The following is a 24,445-nucleotide window of genomic DNA, read 5'->3' as shown; positions in this document are numbered from 1 at the left end:
TGGCCGCTCCGCCTCCTCTCTCTCTCTCTCTAGTTGCTATAAAGGGAGAGACATTAGAGCCGCTCCCTCCGCTCGCACTTGGGTTAACATGGCGGTGTAGACCATCCCGGAGTCTGGCATTGGGAGTGGGGATCTGCCAAAAGCAGCAATTCTGGAACCCAGTCAGCCGCCCTCCGCGACCCGGGGATAAGACACGTTTCTGCAGGAGGAAACCCCCTCACCTTCCCCCACCCCCCCACCACCAATACTCGGCTCAGGCATCTTATTGAGAGTAACCGGAGCCACTCATCCTGGTAAGTGACCGAGGCCCCGGCAAGCCCGGCACCGGGAAGTTTGTTTAATTAAACTTATTTTTGTTTTCTTTCTCCTTGGGTTTAAACTCCCCCCTGGATTGCAGTCCCTTGATGGCGGCATTCCGGTGTCGGTCAGGCCCGATGCTTCCCCCCTTCTCTGCCCCTGCGGCTCACTTCCCGGCACCTTCCTGTGTAAATTCAGGCTCGGCTCTCGAGCAGGCGGGGGTTGGCCGAGTGTCCGACGTCCTCCTCCTGCTGCTTCCTCTTTTTTTTAAGGCGCGGGTGTTTGTGTTGGTCTCTCCGTGGCGTGTATTTGCCGGCATCGCTGCTGCAGGAACCACATGGAGAGAGATTCACCTGCCAATGTGCGCGGAGCCCGCGCTCTGGAAGATCGACCCTCCGGACACCATTTACAGTTCTTCATGGAGCCTCGCGGCGGGGCTGTGTGTGTGTGTGTGTGTGAGAGCTCGCGGCGGGGCTGTGTGTGTGTGTGTGTGAGAGCTCGCGGCGGGGCTGTGTGTGTGTGAGAGCTCGCGGCGGGGCTGTGTGTGTGTGAGAGCTCGCGGCGGGGCTGTGTGTGTGTGTGTGTGAGAGCTCGCGGCGGGGCTGTGTGTGTGTGTGTGTGAGAGAGCTCGCGGCGGGGCTGTGTGTGTGTGTGTGAGAGAGCTCGCGGCGGGGCTGTGTGTGTGTGTGTGTGTGAGAGCTCGCGGCGGGGCTGTGTGTGTGTGAGAGCTCGCGGCGGGGCTGTGTGTGTGTGTGTGTGAGAGCTCGCGGCGGGGCTGTGTGTGTGTGTGTGAGAGAGCTCGCGGCGGGGCTGTGTGTGTGTGTGTGTGAGAGCTCGCGGCGGGGCTGTGTGTGTGTGAGAGCTCGCGGCGGGGCTGTGTGTGTGTGTGTGTGAGAGCTCGCGGCGGGGCTGTGTGTGTGTGTGAGAGCTCGCGGTGGGGCTGTGTGTGTGTGTGTGTGTGAGAGCTCGCGGCGGGGCTGTGTGTGTGTGTGAGAGAGCTCGCGGTGGGGCTGTGTGTGTGTGTGTGAGAGCTCGCGGCGGGGCTGTGTGTGTGTGTGTGTGTGAGAGCTTGCGGCGGGGCTGTGTGTGTGTGTGAGAGAGCTCGCGGCGGGGCTGTGTGTGTGTGAGAGCTCGCGGCGGGGCTGTGTGTGTGTGAGAGCTCGCGGCGGGGCTGTGTGTGTGTGAGAGCTCGCGGCGGGGCTGTGTGTGTGTGTGTGTGTGTGAGAGCTCGCGGCGGGGCTGTGTGTGTGTGTGTGAGAGCTCGCGGCGGGGCTGTGTGTGTGTGTGTGAGAGCTCGCGGCGGGGCTGTGTGTGTGTATGTGTGAGAGCTCGCGGCGGGGCTGCGTGTGTGAGAGCGTGAGAGCTCGCGGCGGGGCTGCGTGTGTGAGAGCGAGAGAGCTCGCGGCGGGGCTGCGTGTGTGAGAGCGAGAGAGCTCGCGGCGGGGCTGCGTGTGTGAGAGCGAGAGAGCTCGCGGCGGGGCTGCGTGTGTGAGAGCGAGAGAGCTCGCGGCGGGGCTGCGTGTGTGAGAGCGAGAGAGCTCGCGGCGGGGCTGCGTGTGTGAGAGCGAGAGAGCTCGCGGCGGGGCTGCGTGTGTGAGAGCGAGAGAGCTCGCGGCGGGGCTGCGTGTGTGAGAGCGAGAGAGCTCGCGGCGGGGCTGCGTGTGTGAGAGCGAGAGAGCTCGCGGCGGGGCTGCGTGTGTGAGAGCGAGAGAGCTCGCGGCGGGGCTGCGTGTGTGAGAGCGAGAGAGCTCGCGGCGGGGCTGCGTGTGTGAGAGCGAGAGAGCTCGCGGCGGGGCTGCGTGTGTGAGAGCGAGAGAGCTCGCGGCGGGGCTGCGTGTGTGAGAGCGAGAGAGCTCGCGGCGGGGCTGCGTGTGTGAGAGCGAGAGAGCTCGCGGCGGGGCTGCGTGTGTGAGAGCGAGAGAGCTCGCGGCGGGGCTGCGTGTGTGAGAGCGAGAGAGCTCGCGGCGGGGCTGCGTGTGTGAGAGCGAGAGAGCTCGCGGCGGGGCTGCGTGTGTGAGAGCGAGAGAGCTCGCGGCGGGGCTGCGTGTGTGTGTGTGTGAGAGAGAGAGAGCTCGCGGCGGGGCTGCGTGTGTGTGTGTGTGTGAGAGAGAGAGAGAGCTCGCGGCGGGGCTGCGTGTGTGTTTGACATGTTCTTTCATTCACAACAACCTGTACTCCTCTTTCCCCCATCCCCAGCCTCTTACCCCAAGCCCAATCCCCGCTGAGAGCCATTACCTGATAAGTGAGTCAGACTTGGACTTTCCTTGGGCTGTACGGCACAATGAAACAGTGGACCCGGTTGCTACAGCACTGTAGGTCCTGAGGCCTTGCAAACCCAAGCAGAGTTGGAGTCCAGTCGTGGGACAGACATGGGGCCCAGTATAATATCAGGATCGCTCTCAATCCTGTGCCACTCCTAAACTATCCTGTATTGTGCTGTTAAGTGTAACATTCTCGAGAAATTTCTCCCCAATTTGGTAGATGAAAATTTGCTAAAAATGAATGTTGAGGCAATTGGATCGTTCAGTGTTCTTGAAAATAACCTGGTACCTGTTAGCTGGGAATCTGCTATGATTTATTTGGTGGCATTTACAAACCTTCTCTACCAATTGGGTACACCGAAGATGCCACCAATGAGAACTCAACCCAAATTTGTGTAGTCTCCAATAAAAGCAAAATACTCCAGATGCTTGAAATCTGAAACAAAAACAGAAAATGCTGCAAATACTCTGGTCTGGCAGCAACTGTGGAGAGGTAAACACAGTTAACGTTTCCAGTCGAATATGGCTGTTCAGAACTGTTTAGTTGTGAAGAAGAGTCATATTGGACTTAACATTAAATCTTGTTCTCTCCACAGATGCTGCCAGACCTGAGTATTTCCAACACTTTCTGTTTTTATAAATAGCCTGTAGTTCTCTGAACTGAGTGTAATGTGGAGTTGTTTTACATACTACTGTGCAGTTCTGTAACTTTACTTGTAAAATTCCATCCAGTTGATTTCTAAAGATTGGATTAGTTGTCTGACTCTCGTGCTGTGATTAAGTGCTTCTTTGAATACATCCCACTGGTACGTTAGCCTATTTTGCTATGATCAATTCAGCTTTCATCCTTCCAAGTTTGCTGTACTCAAATTAAAAACCTGCATTTGCGACTCACCCTTCTCATTCTCATATCACATGCAGTCAATTTATGATCACTATTTGCAGGATGCCCTCTTACCAACAGATTAACTTAATTCTGGTTTTCTACTCATCATCTAAATCTGGTATAGCTTGTTCCTTTGTCAGCTCTAAAATATATTGTTGCAGAATTCTGTCTTGAATGCATTCTTAAAATGCATTCCCTTTACTATTTGAGCTGTGAAAATTAATTTCTCCCATTATAACAATTTTCTTGTTACGCAAGCTTTTTGTTATCTGTGCTAATATTTCCTTATGTGACTTCTGCCAAATTTTTGTTTGATAATCCTGTCAAGGACCATGGGACGTTTTACTGTGTTAAATAAATGAAATGTGGATGTTGAATGTATGGATTTGTCTGTACTTGCATCACTGATCTGTTTCTACACCTCACCGCTACATCACATCAAGTCTGTGGACAGCTATCGAGTCTTGCAACCATTCCTGTTTCTTAACTCTAACCACGTGTTTCCACTATCTGATCACCCATACTGTAATCCATCTTTCTACTCTGGTAATTGTGTTTTTTGTTATCAATATTGCTGCTGCTACTTTCCCAATTTTCTCTCTTCTAAGAAATCATGTGACCTGGAATATTTAGCTTCCAGTCACTTGCCGTTTATAGCCAAGTCTCTGGCTGCATCATACCCTTTAAGCTGTATTTATTAGTCTTTGGTTTATTGTGCTTCATATGAGTTCTGTACATGAAGATAGGTGACTGTCCCCATATGCTTTGCAGGCCTTTATTACCCTGGAGGTTTTATTTCTTTACCTAGAATTTAGTTCCCTGCACAGCCTTGAGCTACTCACTGGTTCCCACATGAATTGTTCACTGCCCACCCAGCACCTCTTGTATTTTCTTCCTGATGTCCTATGTCCTGGCACATGGGGAGCAACAAACTACTGGGGACTCTGGCTCATAACTGATCAATCCCCTGCAATTATCAGCAAAATACTACAGATGCTGGAAATCTCAGATGACATCAGAAAATGCCGGAAGTACTTGGGTCCAGCAATATCTGTGGAGAGGGAAGAGTTAACATTTCAGGTCAGTGTCTTTCATCAGCGCTGAGAAAAGTTAGAGATGTGATGGATTTTAAGAGGGGAACATGAAAGAGCAAAGCCTGTGGTGGCAGACGGTGCGGGGAGAGCAAAAGGAAGTTCTGTGATGGGGTTGGAAGATAGGATGTCTGCATCACTGGACCCTAAATGGATACTTGTAAGACAAATCCAGTACCACAGGTTCCTTGTCAAACCTCACTTGTTTCTTCCTGCTGATATCACCCAGTCTCCCTTACCAACATCTGCACACCCTGTGGGGAAAGCGATGTTCGGAAGGTCTGCTTCAACACTTATCCACCCGAATGTTGCGGAGTGATGTCTGGTTGACTCTTTTGGCTGTGTAACGTTCTGTTGGCATACAGCAATTGTACACCATTCATATATAGATTCGCTCTGCATGGTACTTGAGTTCAGGCAGGGTCACATCATTCATAGCCAACACATCACTCCATACTCTAATCTTGCTGATTTTTTAATATATATTTAAACCCAAAAGATATTTTAAGCTATTAAGTTAGTTCTATTTATTTTAATTTATTATTTTCACATTTTAAAAAGTTCAATTTCTGAAATAAATACTAGGCTCTTTCTTGCTACTATGTGCCTCACTAATAAATGGTTTTGAGTGGAAGGAGAGAATATAAAATTATCCAATAACAATTGTTGGAGCTTGTACCATGAAAGAGAGGGGGACTGACTGACCTAACTCTCCTAAATGGTGTTGACAGTATATGCAAACAACAGGGGAAAGCTTCCGAATGCTCACTAAACTGTTTACCCATCATTGCTGTGCTTGTATTGGCTCCCATTCCACAAATGCCTCCGTTTTTAAAATTCTCATCCTCGTGTTCTCGTGGCTCATCACATCCTAACTAGGTTTTTGTCCCTTGCCCAGGTGGTTTGGGATGGAGATGTGATAGACAAAGCCTAGTCATGATGCTTCAGCCTTCATGAAGTAAGGTGCATGTTCCAGACCGTTAGTTTTGTATGTTCAGATCTCTTTAACCTCCTCCAGCCCTACAACCCTGTTCCACCTCCTCCAGCTGTCTTGTACATCCTCCACTTTTTTGATGCTACCATTAATGACCGTGCCTTCAGCCATCTAAGCCCTAAGCTCCCTAAACCCCTCTACCTTTCCACCCTTTTGTTTGTTAAAACTTGCTTCTTTGACATAGTTTTTGGTCATCTGGCTCAATGTCGTCTACTTGCTAATTTTTGTCTGCATACACTCTTGTGATGCACTTAAAGCCATTTTACAATATTAAGGATGCTATATAAATGCAAGTTGTTGGTATCTGCACTTGTATGCCATTGATGTGACTCCAACTAGCTCATTGATCCACTTTTTAAGCTGGCACTTTAAATGTTGAAAGGTCACTGACCTGAAACATTAACTGTTTCTCTATTCACAGATACAGCCTGACATGCTGCATATTTCCAGTGTTTTCTGTTTATAGTTCAGATTTAGAGTATTTTGATTTTATATTAAAAATGTACACAGTGTCTGGAAAGTATTTTTTAAAAAGTTGTAAAAATCAATTCTGTTTATCACTTGTAGCTGATGTGAAGCTAAAGTAGTGAGAATGCCTTGAGGAGGAGGTGTTTTTTTGCTACCAAATCTCCAAACTCCTGATTTTTGACAATGGCTGTGCTGTGTATTTTGAAGCATTTTGTTGCAGTATTGTAGAGCTTACATAGATTCTGAAAATAAATATTTAAATCCATTGTTGCTCCCAGCTTCACTCTTTGCTAGCTGAAAGTTCCAATTTAGTGGTTTTTGAAGTGAAATTGTAGCTTGCATTATTTAGGGATTGGGTTAAGGAGAGAGAACATTTTAAGTGATGTTTTAACACATGGTGCCTATTACGTGTAAAAGACTGAATTTTGGCATATTGAGTTTATGATGGATTACAGAATGTGAAGAGAGTATTTAATTACTCTAGGTACAGTACCAACTAATTGACCTTGAACCTATTGAGTCAAATATTTGATCCCTTAATCTTCGGTATAAATTAGGTTCTTTGTCCAAATGTAAGGCTTTTGAAAAAAACTGTTATATTCAAAAGTAGTGACTTTGTAAGGTAAAACATTTGAAACTCTTTCTGCATTTGAACTTCTGGGCACAATTGTAATTCTACATGCAATATGAAAGAGCTCAACAAAACCTGAAAGGAAGCTCAGCAGCTGTGATGATGATGAACAAAACTGATTGTGGAGCTCACATGCCTCTGCGGACAGATTTGAGATCTATGCAGGCAAAAACAATATAGTGACGCATGAAAATGCAAGTTTTTTTTCTTGATAGTGGATTTGCTGGAATATTGCCCATCTCTGGCACTTCTGAGCAGGTTATAGTGGGGTGCTTGTTTACCTGCTGGTAGTGGTTTGATGTAACTGAGTGACTTGCTAGGCTACTTCAGAGGTCAGTTTAGAGTCAACCATGTTGTGGGTCAGAATCACATGTATACCAGACAGGTAAAGGATGGCAAGTTTCCTCCCCCAAAAATATTAGTAAACCAGATACCAGCATTTCATTTTCAGATAAACAAAAAGTCCAATTTTCAAATTGGCATTGTGGATTAGACCTTTCATTTTCTGCTTTATTATTTTAGGCCTTTGGATTATCAGCCCAGTAACACAGCTGTCACGCTACTGTACCCTCAATTCATTAAGCAAACTGTCCATTTCTGGGATTTACCGAAGTTTTAAGTGGGTTGAGGATAGTCCGTGTGGAAGGCTTATCACTAAAATACATACAAATCCACTCTTGTGCCTTGATGTCTTGCTTGACTGATCTCAACACAGACGGGACCATTTGTAACCTGCCTGGCCTGTCTAAGTTGGTAGCTGAACCTCTAAATTGTCAACTTTATTTTTTTATGTGCAGTGCTACAATGCAAAAAAAAAAATTTGCTTTGTGGTGCCTACAAATCTGCCTGCTGTAAGCACAAAATGTCTTATAAATTCAAGTATAGTACAGAGCTGCTTTTGGAAATTATTTTTATAAACCTGCAGTTGTACATTTCTTCTTTTAGGAGATGTGGAGGGGGGGGAGACAGTTGAAGAACCTGTTGGTGTGGCAGAATGGCCCCCAGCGGAGTGGGTAGAAGTGAAGTGGTGACTAGAAATATTTGAACCATTGACTGCTCCTGCTTCTTTTATCCCAGTGGCTCAATTAGGAGTGTCCTGTAGCTGGCTTTGTGTTAAATGCGACCATTGGAAGAAAAGTGGATGGCTTTTCAAGAAATTGATTAAAAAGAAAAGGAGGGGGAAAGGGCTGACAGAGCAAAAGGGAGTCAGCTGTTCCATTCTGCCCGATCATGGCTGTCCTATACCTTGGCTCCATTTGCGCCATATTCCTTGATCCTTTTAAAAAGAAAAATCTAACCATTTGATCTTGGAAGTTTCACTTGACCTAACAGTCACAGTCTTGGGGAAGAGAGCTACTGATTTTCACTACTCCTTCTTTAGAAAAGGTGTTTCCCAATTTTTCACTTCTAAATGGTCTAGTTCTAATTTAAAATTATGCCCCCTTGTTCTGGATTTTCCTTTTATCTGAACGATATTGGATCAAACTGACTAAATTTAATTCTATTGCTGGTTGTTATATTTCTATATTGTAGCAGAATTTGTCAGTTAACCTGGGTGGTGGGACTAATTGTCTGTTGCTTCAAGGGAAAGTTTAAAATTTCGCAGATACTTGGCAATGTTATGATAGATTAAGAGCTGGTTACTCAAGTGGAACATGAAGCACAGCAGCTAGAGTTGAAGAATGGAAAATTGAGTGGGTGCTTAGAGTCTGACTAGACCAAAGGAAGCACGAATCCTAGTTGAGGCAGCCTGGAAGAAGATGAGATCATGGGAAATGATATCGTTGGCTTGGGTGGCGTGCCAGACCCATCAAAAGTAAGTTGTGTTTAGAGTTGAAATATCAATTATAGTGTCACTTCGTGATGTGAATAATGGTACCGGACTTGATAACTCGAAAGGTAACCAGTTCAAATCCCACCAATTTTTGTGTCCAGCACCACACCAAAACCTAAACAGCCAAATTTACCCTACTCTAATCCACATTGGTAATGAAAGTGCCATGTAATTTTGTGTGATGATAACAGTTCATGGTGATTATTTTTTTTGCCCTCACATCACCCTGCAATGAGTGACTGCCACTATGCCCTATTGCTGGTATAGGGAGCAGTGGTGGGGGGTGGGGTTGGGACAATTGGGTTAATTTTTTCCAGCCAAAGCTGACATCATGGGTTTCCTTTTTTAAGGTTGAATTTGGGATATCGATGCAGTTTCACATGGAAAAGAATTGTGTATTGATTTCAGCACCTGCTGTTGTATAGTGAGGTTGCATTAGTGTTAAACTGGAGAAAGTGACCTATCCTAGCTCCTGCTGAGTGCAAGTTTGAGCAAGAGTTTCTTCTATATAGTCCTTGGATGATTAAAAGTCCAGATGTACATAAAATGGATTACTGTGGTATAACCTATTGCCTAGAGATTACCTGAAAAAGTGAACTCTAACATCCTGTTCCTTTAATTATACTGGACCACTGTTTCATAGTGCTATGAAAACCAGAGGGTTGGCCTTTGACTATCTCAACTAGATAGCTAATAAATTATGTTTCTAAAATCAGACTATAGGCTCCTGATTCTGAACTTTTTAAAATTGGTTCTTGGTGTAGGTGTCACTGGTGAGGCCAGCATTTATTACCCTTGAGAAGGTGATGAGTCGCTGCCTTGAACTGCTGCAATCTGTGATGCAAAGGAGCTGGTTCCAGAATTTTGATCCAGTGACTGAAGGAACTGCAATTGCAGCTGGTGGTGTTCTTGTGCGCCTGCTGCCCTTGTCCTCCTAAATGGTAGAGGGCATGGGTTTGGAAGGTGCTGTCAAAGGAGCCTTGGTGAGTTGTACTGTAGTGCAGGGCATAAATAAAAATCTATTCCAGGGCTGTTTATCAGATGGCTCTGGGGATGTTCCAATACTGGGTATGGCACATTTGGGGGAAAATATAATTTTGCTACTTATTTCCTCTCCCTGTCTCATGCTGTCACGGAATCAATCCTGTCCAAATTGACAATCCCTGCAGATTGCATTTGTGTTTGAAATGTCTGATCTTTCACATTCCACAGAATACAGGAACCAAAAGTAAGTTCAAAAGCAAAATACTGCCGATGCTAGAATTCTGAAATATAAACAGAAAACGCTCAGCAGGTCTGGCAGTATCTGTGGAGGGAGAAACAGTTAATGTTCCAGGTCAATATCATCAACCTGAATGTTATCTCTAGTTTTTCTTTCTCAGCAGATGTTGCCAGACCCATCAAAGTAAGTTTGTGTTTAGAGTTGAAATATCAATTGTGGTGTCACCAATTATGGTGTCACTTTGTGATGTGAATAATGGTACCGGACTTGATAACTCAAAAGGTCATCAGTTCAAATCCCACCAATTTTTGCGTCAAGCACCACACAAGAGTCTGCAATTTAAAAAAAAACAACTCAACTAGTTCATTAATATTCATGATGGAGAGCCTGCTACCCCTACCTAGTCTGGTCTATATGTAACTCCAATCCTGTAATATATGTAAACTCTTGGTGGCCTTTAAAGTGGCTTTGCAAGCCACTCGGTTATGATGTTGTTATGGCATAGCTGATGGTGAACGCTGAGCTGCTCAAATCCCAAAGGGAAACTTGAAACAACTGCCACAACTGTTTTGCAATTCGTATATATTTCGAGATGTGGGCTTTGAATTCAGTAAAAAGAAGGCCACTAAGTCTTGTAGGTTTCATACAAAACTAAATTAAACCTTTATTTATAGAAGAAACAATTTTAAGCACATACATAGAGCTACATATTACTACTATGATAACTTCTAAATCCCCTAATTAATCTAACCCCCAGTTAAACCTCCATTAAGGCAACAGTGAGACACACAGATTTTAAAAGAGCCAGACAAAGTAACACACACTACCCTGAACAGTCGAATCCAAAATGAGCTTTTCTCAGCTTCAGTTCCTTGCAGGCAGCAGCTTGAGGCTTTTCACACTGGTTAGATCTTAATGCTGTCTTTCCATCCCACAACCTAATCTCCTTTATACAGATTTCCCCTTTGAATGCAAATTCTCATTGTTTCACTCTGTCTTTGGACTTTCCCTCTCTAATAATAAAATTCTATCATATCACCAATTTTACCAGTAATCTTTAGGAAAAATAAACACACCGTTTCTTAACTTTTCCTGGCTAGGTGAAACATTTTGCCCCCTCTTGAATTCAAGCTAGTCTGGTTTATTTAAAAATGCAAATGTTCCCTTCACACATCACATTCTAAAACTTCCCCCATGTTTACCTATTTTAACATTTGAAACCTAACTTATCTTGATACATCAAAGCCTTCAGATCAGCTGCCTTTAATTCAATTAAGTCCCACACACGTGCACAGACATAGACACAGACCCCACTATTACTCTACTTTCCAATAATTTTCATAATGTTATTGGAAATTATTATATCTTCCTGATGACGTGGTACACATCAGGGAACTGGTTCCAGAGTTTTGATCCAGTGACTGAAGGAACTGCAATATAGTTCCAAGTCAGGATGTGGTGTGTGAGACTTGGATCATCACTTATATGGTGATGATATTTATTAATGACTTCGACAATGGGATAGAAAGCCACATGTCCAGATTTCTGATGACACAACAATGTGTGGTATTGTAAGCTGTGCAGATGGAAGTGTAAAATAACAGTTATTAATAGACTAAGTGAATGGGTAAAACTGTGGCAAATGTATTTGTGTATGCGAATGTGAGACCCTTCACTTTCTAAGAAGGGTAGAATAGGGTACTTTCTAAATGGTGAAAAGCTAGAAACATTGGAGGTCATGTTGGGGGTTTGGCGGGGGAGGGAGGTCGTTGGTTGTGGGGGTGGTCCAGGTGCATGTCTGTTTAAAATGTCCTCGGGAGGCAATGGCGTAGTGGTATTGTCACTGGACTAGTAACCCAGAGACCCAGGGTAATCCTCTGGGGACCTGGGTCTGAATCCTGCCACTGCAGATGGCAGAATTTGAATTCAAAGTCTAATGGTGACCATGAAACCATTGATTGTTGTAAAAACCCATCTGGTTCACTAATATCCTTTAGGGAAGGAAATCTGCTGTCCTTACCTGGTCTGACCTACATGGTCCAGACCCACAGCAATGTGGTTTACTCTCTCAAATGCCCCCTGAATTAGGGCAACTAGGGTAATAAATGCTGGCCTGGCCAGTGCCACCCACATCCCATGAATGAATTTAAAAAAGGTACAGAAAATAATCAAAAATTCCAGTGGAATGCTGCCCTTTATATCTAGAGGAATACAAAACAAGTCATGGTTCAGCTATGCAAAGCCTTGATTAGATCACACCTGGAGCATTGTGAGCAGAATTGGGCTCCAGACCTTAGGAAGGATATATTGGCTTTGAAGGAAATCCAATGTAAATCTACTAGAATGATACCAGGACTCCCAAGGGTTAAATTACAAGGAGAGATTACACAAAGTAGGGTTTTATTCCCTGGAATTTGGAAAGTTTTAAAAGATAATTTGGTTGAAGTTTACAAGGTACTAAGGGGAACAGATAAGGTAGATGGAGAGGAGCAATTTCTGCTGGTTCGGGAGTGTGAAAGTTAGAGCCAGACCTTTTCGGGAGAGAAATACTTCTGCATGCAGAGATTGGAACTCTCTTCTGTAAATGGCAGTTGATGCCATATCAATGGTTTAAATTTAAATCTGAGTGATACACCTTTGGCTAACAAAAATCTGTTAAGGGCTATAGGGAAAAGCTGAAGTTGGGTCACAGATTGTCCATGATCTTATTGAATAGTGGAACAAGGGGCTAAACGATCTATTCTTCCTCCTTCATTGGAGGTCAATCTCTGTATAGTTATATTCCCGATTTTATAACTCGAGTAGTTGAAGGCCCACCGCCACATGGAAACTAGGCATGAGTTTGCCTGTGTCGCCCACATCTGAAGAACAAGTATTTTGTATACAATGGAAAATTATGAATGCCAGTTATAGATTTGCATATCCTCTTGCTTTTTCCTTGCTGGATAGTGTGAAATAATGGAAAGATTCTGACAGACTGCGTGTGAACACTTTTCCTTGGCAACAACCATTTTACACTCAGTGCTGAGGTTTGTTCTACACAACAGGGGAGTTTTATAGCCTCCTGTAATACATACTTTGGGTGTGGGAGATACCAGAATTCCGATCTGGCACTCGCAGACTGTGGGAGTTTAGTTTGAATCCCGCACTTTGAGGTGGGAATACCACTAATCCGAGGCAGACTCCATGATAATTGAAACAAAAACAGAAAATGCTGGAAAAACTCAGCAAGTCTAGCAGCATCAGTGGAGAGAAAAAAGTTAACGTTTCAAGTCTGTATGATTCTTCAGATCTTCCTTTGCTTCTATCCATGATTATTGAGTTGAATGAATTACTGAACATCCTTCATTCTGCATTTTCCTGAGAATTAAACTGTTAGTGAAATGTTTTGAGTTTTTATTAGTGTGACCTGATTTATCAAAAGTAAGTGTAATGGAAACACTACGGTAGAACAACAACTTGTATTTATATAGCACCGTTAACGTAATGAAACATCCCAAGGCACTTAACAGGAACAAACAAAATATGACAATGAGCCACATAAGGAGATATTCTGGCTATGGCCAGAAGCCTCTTGAAGAAGGAAAGTGAGATAGGGAGGCAGTGGTGTAGGGGGGGATTTCTGGAGCTTGGGACCTAGGCAGCTGAAGGCATGGCCACCAATAGTGGTGCAGTTATGATTGGGGATGTTCAAGAGGCCAGAATTAGAGGAGTGCAGATATCTGGGAGGGTTGGAGGAATTTAGAGAAAAGGGGAGGGGGCAAGGCCATGGAGAACTAGAATGGGTTTTGTATTGAGATAGCACTGTTGCCCCTTAACTGACCTGTAATATAACAGGCAGAGTTGGGTAGATATTACATATTTTTCTTGAAAAATTGAAATTATTTTTGGAATGGTCATGTACACTTGTGTATGTTTAAAGAACAATAGTTACCCAAGAGGATTTTTAAAATTTTTGAGCCAATAACTTGTTGACTGTGCCAATGGTGGAAGGACCAAGGAAGGCAGAATTATATGGAGATTGTGATGGTGCTGGTTGGACAAATGTTGCTGTTTTTTGCAGGAATAGAATTTGCCAAATTTGTCCTACTGTGCAGTAAACATTGTTTTTGGACACTTGATTTTGTTTTAGACTGACTGACTAGCTGGATCGGAGAAAGTTTTTTTTAAACTTTAAATTGCTTTGGTTTCATGGGTGTAATGCAGATGAAGACCTGATCAGCTGGGCTATAATTAGTGTCCTTGGTTTCTTGTTCTAAGGCAGGGTCAAGGCTGCTTTTAATGCTCATTCCTTTGCTGCCCTCAGAAGTTGCTGACTCGCTAAATAATTTCAGAGGGCACCGAGTCAGCCATGTATTGTTGGCCTGAAGTTCCATGAAGGTGATACCCCGAGAGTGGGGAAGTTGGGTTATTGGGTTGGTAGTCATGACTATCTTTTTGCTTTCACGGTTACTTTTTCTGGCATTCGTCCATATTACCTGATTCTTATGTCACTGGAAAAGTGTTTCTCCTTGGTCATTCAATCAAAATGCTTGTCAAGTCTCCCTTAACTTTCTCTGACCTGAGGAGAACAGCCCCAGTTTCACCAGTCTTTCCACATAACTGAAGCCCCTCATCCCTGGTGCCATTCTATTCTAGTAAACCTATCCACCCCCTCTCTGAGGCCTTGGCATTCTTCCTAAAAGCGTGGTGTGCAGAATTGGCCAACTCTGGCCTAACGACTGCTTTTTATATAGGTTCACCATAACTTCCTTGCTTTTGTACTCTGCCTCTATTTATAAAACCAAGAATTGTGCATTCCTTTTTAATGGCCTTCCCATCTTGTTCTGCCATCTTCAAAGATTTCTGTACATGCACCCCCTGGTGTCTCTATTCCTGAACCCCCTTTGAAATTATACCTTCAGTTTATATGGGGCCGGATGATTTGTGTCCCAGACTGCTAACGGAGGAGATCTCAGGGGCTCTGACCCAAATTTTTAATTCCCCTCTGGCCATGGGGAAGGTGCCAGAGGACTGGAGAACAGCTAATGTGGTTCTGCTATTTAAGAAGGGTTGTAGAGATAAGCCAGGGAACTACAGGCCAGTGAGTCTCACGTCGGTGGTAGGGAAACTATTGGAGAAAATTCTGAAGGAGAGAATCTATCTCCACTTGGAGAGGGAAGGTTTGATCAGGAATAGTCAGCATAGCTTTGTTAGAGGGAGGTCATGCCTAACAAATTTGATTGAATTTTTTGAGGAGGTGACCAGGTGTGTAGATGAGGGTAGTGCAGTTGATGTAGTTTATTTGGATTTCAGCAAAGCCTTTGACAAGGTCCCACATGGGAGACTTCTAAAGAAGGCAAATGCACATGGGATACAGGGTAATTTGATAAGGTGGATTCAAAATGGGCTTAGTTGTAGGAGACAGAGCGTGATAACAGAAGGATGCTTTAGTGACTGGAAGCCAGTGTCCAGTGACGCACAACAGGAATCTGTGCTGGGTCCCCTGTTATTTGTCATTTATGTAAACGACATAGATAACTCTGTAGGGGGTAGGATTAGTAAGTTTGCAGATGACGCAAAGATTGGCCGGGTGGTTAACAGTGAGGTTGTGTGTCTTGGTCTACAGGAAGATATAGACTGGATGGTCAAATGGGTAGATAAGTGGCAGGTGGAATTTAACCCTGAAAAGTGTGAGGTGATACACTTTGGAAGGAGTAATTTGACAAGGAAGTATTCAATGAACGGCATGACACTAGGAAGTTCTGAGGAACAAAAGGACCTTGGCGTGTGTGTCCATAGATCTCTGAAGGCGGAGGGGTATGTTAGTGGGGTGGTGAAAAAGGCATATGGGACACTTGCCTTTATCAATTGAGGAATAGATTACAAAAGTAGGGAGGTCATGTTGGAGTTGTATAGAACCTTGGTGAGGCCACAGCTGGAGTACTGTGTGCAGTTCTCGTCGCCACATTATAGGAAGGATGTGATTGCACTGGAGGGGGTGCAGAGGAGATTCACCAGGATGTTGCCTGGGATGAAACATTTATGAAGAGAGGTTGGATAGACTTGGGTTGTTTTCTTGGAGCAGAGAAGACTGAGGGGTGGCCTGATCGAGGTGTACAAGATTATGAGGGGCATGGACAGGGCGGATAGTGAGCAGCTGTTCTCCTTAGTTGAAGGGTCAGTCACAAGGGGACACAAGTTCAAGGTGAGGGGCAGGAGGTTTCGAGGGGATGTGAGGAAAAACTTTTTTTACCCAGAGGGTGGTGACGGTCTGGAATGCACTGCCTGGGAGGGTGGTGGAGGCGGGTTGCCTCATCCTTTAAAAAGTACCTGGATGAGAATTTGGCACGTCATAACATTCAAGGCTATGGGCCAAGTGCTGGTAAATGGGATTAGGTAGGTCAGGTGTTTCTCAAGTGTCGGTGTAGACTCGATGGGCCGAAGGGCCTCCTCTGCACTGCGTGATTCTCTGTTCGTTCTTGTACAAAAATGAATTACTTCTTAATTCTGTGTTGAATTGTATTTGTGTGTCTCATAAGTCTATGTCCTCCTGAAGTCTGTTGCTATCCTTGTTTACTACGTTAAGTTTTTTTGTGTCATTTGCAAAACTCTTAAATTATGCCCTGTATACCTAGTCCAGGTCATGAGTATCAAAGAGTAGCGTTTCACCATTTGGCTAGGGTTTTGTGTATTTCAGTTGCTGAAGTTGACTTTATAGAGTTGGTACTTGGCATGGCTCCCTGAATGGGCTGTGATCTAGATTTCTGCTTTTGCAGTGCAGATATAAGTGGAGTGCATTTCAATATCAAATGGGAATGGGTGGAACCAGATTTGCTTTTGCCTTTGGGCAGCTTGGCACTGAACTGCCAGCCTTAACCCAAGGTCTAATGGCTGATTGGCCTGGGGAATGAGAACAGTGGTGCAGTAAGGTTTGCTACTGTTAAAGTTAGGAAATATATAAGTAACCTTATTCTGTATCTGGCTTTGTGGTACCTGATCTGGAAGATGCTCAGACTGAGGCTCCTCTTGCACATTTAATGAGGAAAAAAATGTATTCATTTTTTTTTAGGAGAGGCAACGATGAGGAATGTTAGCTACCTTCAGGGCCAGACTACTGGCACCAATAGGTAAGCAGCTCTGAGTTGCATATAATTTCTGACTTGAACATTTAGAAGTGCAGCACATTCTGCTTTTATGTTTTGGCTGCCGGTACCATTTCAGGGTCCTGACCCTGCTTGGTTCAGTGGTGTGTTGGCAGGGGAGGTCTTCTGGGAGGCAGCCAATCAGCAGGTTACTTCTGTGCTTGCCATCCAGTTAAGGATGGCAGGTGGAACAGGGAATCAGGAGGGCCTAAGTCTCTGGGTGGCTGGTTGCCTCTCTGGGACAGAAGGTGCTACCACTGTAGGTGGAGGACCTCAAACTGGAGGTGCCCTCTGAAGACTGCGGGGGGGAAAAAAATACTTCACTGTGGCTACAGCTGCCAGGCCATCACCCTGGTGAGTAAACACCCATCCACAGGATGGTTGCTGTGTGGTACCCACAGCTTCTGGGGACCGGGGGATTAGACTAGTCCTGGCTAGCTGGGAGGTGGCCTCCAGTAACCTGCCAGGCTTCAGCCTCAGCAGGAGGCCCATCTGCCACCAGTAATATCCTGGGGGTATCACCAATTTGCTGATTAGCTACTTGCTGATTCTGGTCTTGCCCCACCTCTGGCAAGATCATTTTGAGGCACTAATGTGTAGGGGAACTGGCATTAAATGGACCTTTCAGATTTCCCTCCTGGTCTTGCCCCTGCAGGGCTCAAGTTTCTGCTCAGAATTTCAGGTGTTCCATACTAACTGCCAGTCACCACAAGGACTACAGTAGTTTGAGGTAGCTTGGGATGGGTAATAATTCTGGTGGTATCGAGTTGCTTGCATCCCAAGAACAAATATTTAAAAGTTGTTTCCTTGTTAAGGGAAGAGTTCCTTAGGCTAGCATCACCTGCACACCCGCTATTGGCTGCTTCATCCGTGACCTTCCCTGCATCATAAGGTTAAAGGTGGGGATGTTCGTTGCTAATGTTCAGTTCCATTCACAACTCCTCATTAATGAATCTGTCCATGTGCACAAGCAGAAAGATCTGGATAACATTCAGGCTTGGACTGAGCAGTGGCCAACATTCACACTACACAAGTGTCAGGCAGTGACCTCCAAAAAGAGAATCTAGCCATTTTCCCCATGACATTCAATGGCATTACCATCAATATCCTGGGCCTCACCATTGATCAGAAATTTAACTGGACCAGCTATATAAATAATATAGCTACAAGAGCAGACATTGGGTATGCTGTGGCAAGTAACACTACTGACTCCCCAAAAGACAAGTCAGGAGTATGATAGGATACTCTCCACTTGCTTGGATAAGTGCAGCTCCAACAGCACTTGAAGCACTGACACCATCCAAGACAAAGCAGCCTGCTTGATTGGCACCCCGTCCACCACAGCAAACATTCACTCCCTCCACAACTGCTGCAACCTGGCTGCATTGTGTACCATTTACAAGATGTATTACAGCAAGTTGCCAAGGTTTCTTCTGACAGCATGTTACAAACCATGAACTGCACTGCCTAGAAGAACAGCAACACATGGGGATGTTCCCCTCCAAGCCTCTCACTATCCCTACTTTAAAGCGTACCCTTCTCCGTTCCTCCTCTATCACTAAGTCAAATTCCTGGCACTCCCCCCGCCCCCCCAGCCGCCGCCGCCAAATGCACTGTGGGTCTACCTACACCACATGGAATGTAGCAGTTCAAGATGGCACTTACCACTTTTCTCGAGGGGAAATTAAGGATGGGCAAAATTATTGATCTTGCCAGTGACTCCCATGAGAATGAATAATTTATTTTTTAAAAAACTACAAAATTGAAACAGTCAACTCTGTAAAATCCAAATCAACTTGTGCAGGACAGTTATTTAATTTGAGGGCTAAAGTCAAATTGCACCATTTTGCCTTGAAACTCTTTCGAGTTATCAACAGTCACAGATTGCAACTCTTTCGAGTACAATCACAGTTCTTGGTTTCTGGGAGTGGGACATGAACCCACAACCCTCTGATTCAAAGGCGAGGGTGCTATGAACTGAGCCACAGCTGACACCTCAAAAGGTGAAGTTAAATTTTGGCTGTATAATTGGAATCAGAGGGTTCAGAATTTTCTTGTCTAAATTAAACTGCTTCAAAAGAGGGAGCAATGTCAGTGGAAATTGCAATTGCCAGCAACGATCTCTTTGTCTTCTGATTGTTAACAAGCTACCCAAGTTGCCTTGTATGAACTATGAAGTGGTCGTCTCCCTTGGTCAGAGAGTGCCTTCCCAACTTGGTGGAGAATATCTAGAATGTGCTAAACCAGGTGCTCTTGCTTTCTGAAGTAACCATGATAATAAGCTTACTAGGTGATTGTAGTTATCAAGTGGTCCACATAACTGTGATTGCACTCGAAAGAGTTGCAATCTGTGACTGTTGATAACTCGAAAGAGTTTCACATTCTGGATTTTAAGTAGTCTGTTTGACTTGATAACGATCTCTAGTAATTGTCAAGGTGAATAAGTCATCTTTAAAACTGGAAATGGAACATAAGTCTGTAAGTACGTGTCAGTCAATGTCTGAACATTTTGGATCAAGACCCTTTGTTAGGGGTGTCCTGACAAGTTTACACTCCAAATGTTAACTTCTTGTTTCTGTACAGATAGTCCTGTTTTGTATTTCCAGCAATTCCTTGACACAAAGACACCTACTTCTACCTCCATACGATCACTTGTTTCTACCCTTCCTTAACGCCTCTGCTGCTTTTGTTACTTTCCAGACTTGTGTTCCAGAGTTGTCTTCCTGTCCAGGCTTCTGTCTTACAACTACTTCCACCTGATATGAATTTGAGTTCATCTAAAATTCTTCCACTAGTATCCCAATTCCTATTAACCCATCACCTTTTTGCACACTGATCAACATTGGCTACTGGCCCACCAGTGCCTCAAATTTAAAAATTCTTGTCTTTATGGTCAATTCTCTTCATGGCCTCCATCCTCCTTTATTTCTATAAACTTGTCCACCTCTACAACCCTCTGAGAACTCTGCACTTTTCTATTTCTGACCTCTTGTGTAATTCTCGTTTCCTTCACCATTGATGGTCATGTCTTCAGCTATCTCAGTCCTAAGCTCTGGATAATTTGCTGCCTAAATCTTTCTGATTCTTTATCTTCTGCTCGGCCCTTTTTAAAACCTACCTTCTTTTGATCAAGCTGTCGGTTATCACTTATCCTTATGGCTCAATGTCAATTTTGTGCTCTGGTACATATGCTGCTGTGAAGCACCTTGGGCCATTTTACTGGATCAAAAAGTTGCCATATAATTTCAGGTTTTTTATTTCATTACAAAATCTTCATAGATGAGAGTGCTTTAATTTCTATGTTTACAATGATTGTAATTTACAGATCAGTATTAAAATTCAGTGCTTGCCAAATGATTTGGTATTCCTCCTGTGGTAGTGCTTATTTTGATACTCACTGGAATGATTTTAAGCTTGTGGGAAACTCAAAAATGCTTAAACCCTGCACACAATGTTCGTATGTAGCACTGAAATTGTAAAACCACATACCAGCTTTGGGCCATGTTGCACTTCTACTGTAGATATTGGCTGTTGATATAATTATTCCTCATTTACCTCCAATAAGTGGGTTAAAATTCAATGAAGTTAAGAAATTAAGCCACTGTACATGGGATGAAATAAGTGGCTTCATGAAACCAGGTAAGAGTTGGTGCTTTTTGTGTGTAGTTAGAGTAGGTTCAAATTGTCCTTTATTGGAGCAACCTGTTTTATGTTTGCATAGTTGTCTATGTTTCCTATTTCTCATCTACAGGTTACCTGCTTTTTGTCTAAAAACAGTGTCAGTTTCTACATGTATGCCCATAACACCCAGCTCTACCTCACCGCCACTGCTTGTGCAACATCCAGTACTGGATAAGCAGCAATATCCTTCAATTAAGTAATGGGAAGACAAGACATTGTCTTTGGTCCCTGTGACAAATTCTGCTCCCTGGGTCCCAATTCCATCCTTCTCCCTAGAAGCTGTCTGAGGCTGAACCAGACTGTTCATAACCTTGGTGTGACCCTGGTATGAATTTCCAACCATACATTGGCACCATCACAAAGCCCACCAATTTTCACGCAACATTGCTCAAGTGTGTCACTTCCTCTGCTCGTCTGCTGTTGAAACCCACATCCATGCCTGTGTTACCTCAACTTGATGTAGACGCATGGCAACACCACCACCTGCAAGGTCCACGGCAAGCCATGCACCATCCTGTCTTGAACTAATATCGCCATTCCTTCAGTGTTGCTGGGTCAAAATCCTTGAACTCCCTCCATAACAGGCATTGTGGGCGTTCGTACAAACACGGACTGCATCGGTTCAAGAAAACAGCTTCCCACCACCTTAAGGTCAATTAGGGGTGGGAAGTAAATGCTGGCCTTGGCCAGTGATGCCCACATCCCATGAATGAATACATTTAGAAAAAGATGCTGCCCACCCATTTTTAGGGAGGCGGCGTGGACGGGAGAGATGGAGATTCCTGGTGTTGAGGTGACTTGCTACTGATTCAATTTTCAGCTCCTGAAGAAATCTAGTTTTTTAAGTCTTTTTTTGTTAATATTCAGAAATTTCCTAATGAATCCGAATCAATATGACTCGCATTTATTTAGCACCTTTTCTATGCAATAAAAATGTTTCTAGGTGCTTCACCAGATCATAAATCAGACAAAAAAAATTACGTCAAGCCAAGATCTTTAGGTAGCCAATTACTTGGATATAAAGGTAGAGAGAATTAGAAAGACTTGGTGTGGGAATTCCAGAAGTGCCAGGGCTGCACCACAGGATGGTGCTGTTTGCTACATTTTTTTTTCGGGAGTCTCTTGTACCGCAGCATTGACTTGAATTGGTTTAACGCTTTTTTTTCAAGCCTTCACTTGTTGCAAGCATGCTTTTGGCTGCAGCTGTCACACAGAGAAAGAGATTTCAGTCCCAGCTTTCTATCTTTGACTCCACACCCAGCACCTGACTTGCTTGCCCAGTCAACCAACACGTGTCAACGAGCATTAGCCTGGCATGATGGCCAATGCATTTGGGGTGGGACATGTGTGATTCATCTGACAATGTAGTGCTACAGTTTACTTGGGGAGTGGTGGGGTGGAAGAGGAAAAATCTATTGTTTAAAAACTCAAGGCCATTCAGCACTTCTAATCTGTTCCATCATTTAATTGAATCATGGCTGATCCTGTTCCTCAACTCCATTTAACTACCGTTGCACTAGATTTCTTGATAATCTTGCCCAACAAAAATCTCTGGAGCTCAGTCTTGAAAATTTTAGTTGACCTGGAGTCCAGAGCGCTTTTTGTTTTAGGATTTTAAAAGTTCCAGATTTCTTTCCTTTTGTGTGTTGGTGGTGGGGAAGGAAAGTAATTCCTGAATAGCTTGGCTATCCCCTTATTGTGGGCAAGGGGAAATTGGATCGGTATGGCAAAGCAATCAAATCCTTTTGGACATTTTGAACAATAATTTGCAATTGTATGGTGCATTTTATTAAGGTGGGATGCCCCAAGGCTCTTCACAAAAATGTTATCTAAGGAAATTTGACGCCTCTGCCAGCTGTTACGGAGAGGGGAGATGCTGGGTATGGCTTCCCTTTTTCTCACCCATCCACTGACCAAAGACAGTGTGTTTTAACTGTCAGGAACAGGCAAGTGACAGGGTTTTGAAAGAGATGTTTATTGTTCAATATCCAAATATATGCAACTACACTTGCTCGCTCTCTCTCTCACTCTCTCTCACACACACACACTCTTGGGAAAAGATTGATTATAAAAATAGCTTGCATCTTAGGATTTTCAAGTGTTATTTTCTCCCGGGTGAAGACTTGAAACAATATAGGCCTGTAATCCCTTTTGTCCACTGAAGAAAAGCTCTGGTTGTTTAGAAGGACAGATTCACTCATATGTTCTCAGTAGCAAATCCCCCCCCCCCCCCCCCCCCCCCCCCTATTATAATCCAGTCATGGGAAGAAAGTAGAGCCCTGGTATGGTTCCTCGGGTAAAGTTCAAGACCAACTCAAGTCTTTGCCTACATGTGGCTTAAGAGCAGGTGTTCTTAGGCTGGGTCTTTTCCCTTCATTGGCATAGATGTTTCAGCCTGTAAGACCAGAATGTGCCTTATTAAAACCCTTATCAGAAACATTATCTCTGTCATGTGACCAGAGCATTCCTTCCCATCGGCCTCATAAATAGTTTTCGATGGTTAGGCCGTTGTCGGACAATGGGTGTATGTAAGTCACTCGTCCACATATCATCTTGATAAAATAAGAGCTTTTCACACCCATTGTTTCTGGATTTCAAGGTTGTAGTTTTAGAGGCTTGAACATAATTGTGAACTAATTAGTTGGAGAAATGCAGCCATTATTGCAGGAAGGGTCATTTGCATTTTAATGGCTTCGCCAAGACTTGTCCAGACATGAAAATTAGCTCCATGTTCTTGCAGGTCCATGACTTTTCCTATGGCGGGCAGGCGCAGAGCCAATCACCGCCCGCGATTGGCTGTGTGCCTTTATTTTACACGGGCGGGCCAATTAAGGCCCACCCAGTGTAACGCATGGCCGGCAGCGCTACCTGGGTGGGTGGGAGGGAGAGAGTGAGTCGGGGCCTGCGCGCTCTCGTGTATGCGTGCGAAAGAGCGCAGCCGTCTCCTTGAGGCACGGAGCTGCCTCTGAGATTGAATAGATTATAAAACATTTTAATAAATGAAGTAAAAATTTATTTAAACATGTCCCCTCATGTGACAATGTCACATGAGTTGGGACATGTTGGTGAAGTCAGGAAAAATTTATTTATTTTATAAAAGCTTCAGGAAACCTTATCACGTGGATGAGGTTTCCTGAGAAACACGAAGGCCGCTTGGGCTTTTCGCCTGCCCGCCGACCTTAAGGTTGGATGGACAGAGTTCTAAAGTATTTTAATCAATCCCTTAATGGCCTTAATAGGCCCTTAACAGTTCGGCAGCCGACTCTGGCGTGTGCTCACCGAACGAAATATCGCGATGATGGCGACACCCACGCCCGACTTCATTGCGCGTCGGTGTGCTGGGCCCCGCCCCCGCACGCCGACCAGAAGGTTCAGCCCCATGTGTTGGCAGGAGAAAGGTCACCTGACTTCTCAACTCCATCCTGTTGCAGGAAAGTGTCCGCTTTGGCTTTATTCATTAGTTCATGTTTAAAGCGTGACACAGTGTACCCCTGTATTCAAGGGAATACTTCTGTTGTTCTATTAAGCCCGACCTGTTGGTTTTGAACGATGGCTGGTTCTTTGCTGTAGTACATAGCTCCTCTCCATCACTGATTTACTTGCAACATTTAGAAGTGAACTATGATATTTTTCCCTTTCATCCTGGTGCAAATATTAAATTCTAACCATGGGATTCATCCGTTGTGACTATTTCCCCACTCCTTAACTGAAAATCTTTTTTGGAACACGTGTTATTGGGCTGGACTTTGCTTTTGCCAAGTAGAGTTTGTACTTTTATATTAGTGGCAAATCCTCATCAAGGATATAGTCAGAACTTTGACATTATTCCTTAAGGGATCCAGTTGAGCAATATGTTTCACACAGTGACAGGAAAGTACCTAATAAATCAACATTCAGCGATTTGATTGTTCCTCTGCTGTTAATGAAAATCCATTTTCATTAGAAATCTAAAATAT

The 24,445-nt window shown here is 44.2% G+C and overlaps 1 protein-coding gene across 1 annotated transcript in view; it reads left to right on the top strand.

Moving 5' to 3' along the window:
* Positions 1–229: 229 nt before the first annotated feature.
* The window catches only part of LOC144698078 (sodium-dependent phosphate transporter 2-like), a 96,808-nt gene continuing 72,592 nt past the window's right edge, over positions 230–24,445 (top strand). Inside the window, exon 1 of the mRNA XM_078570010.1 lies at positions 230–293. The gene's annotated coding sequence lies outside the window, so the exon portion shown is untranslated. The remainder of the gene's footprint in view (positions 294–24,445) is intronic.

This window comes from Cetorhinus maximus, chromosome 2, assembly GCF_964194155.1.
Source record: "Cetorhinus maximus chromosome 2, sCetMax3.hap1.1, whole genome shotgun sequence".
Taxonomy (NCBI): domain Eukaryota; kingdom Metazoa; phylum Chordata; class Chondrichthyes; order Lamniformes; family Cetorhinidae; genus Cetorhinus; species Cetorhinus maximus.
The sequence above is the reverse complement of the archived record's forward strand: the minus strand, read 5'-3'. Positions and strand labels throughout refer to the sequence as shown.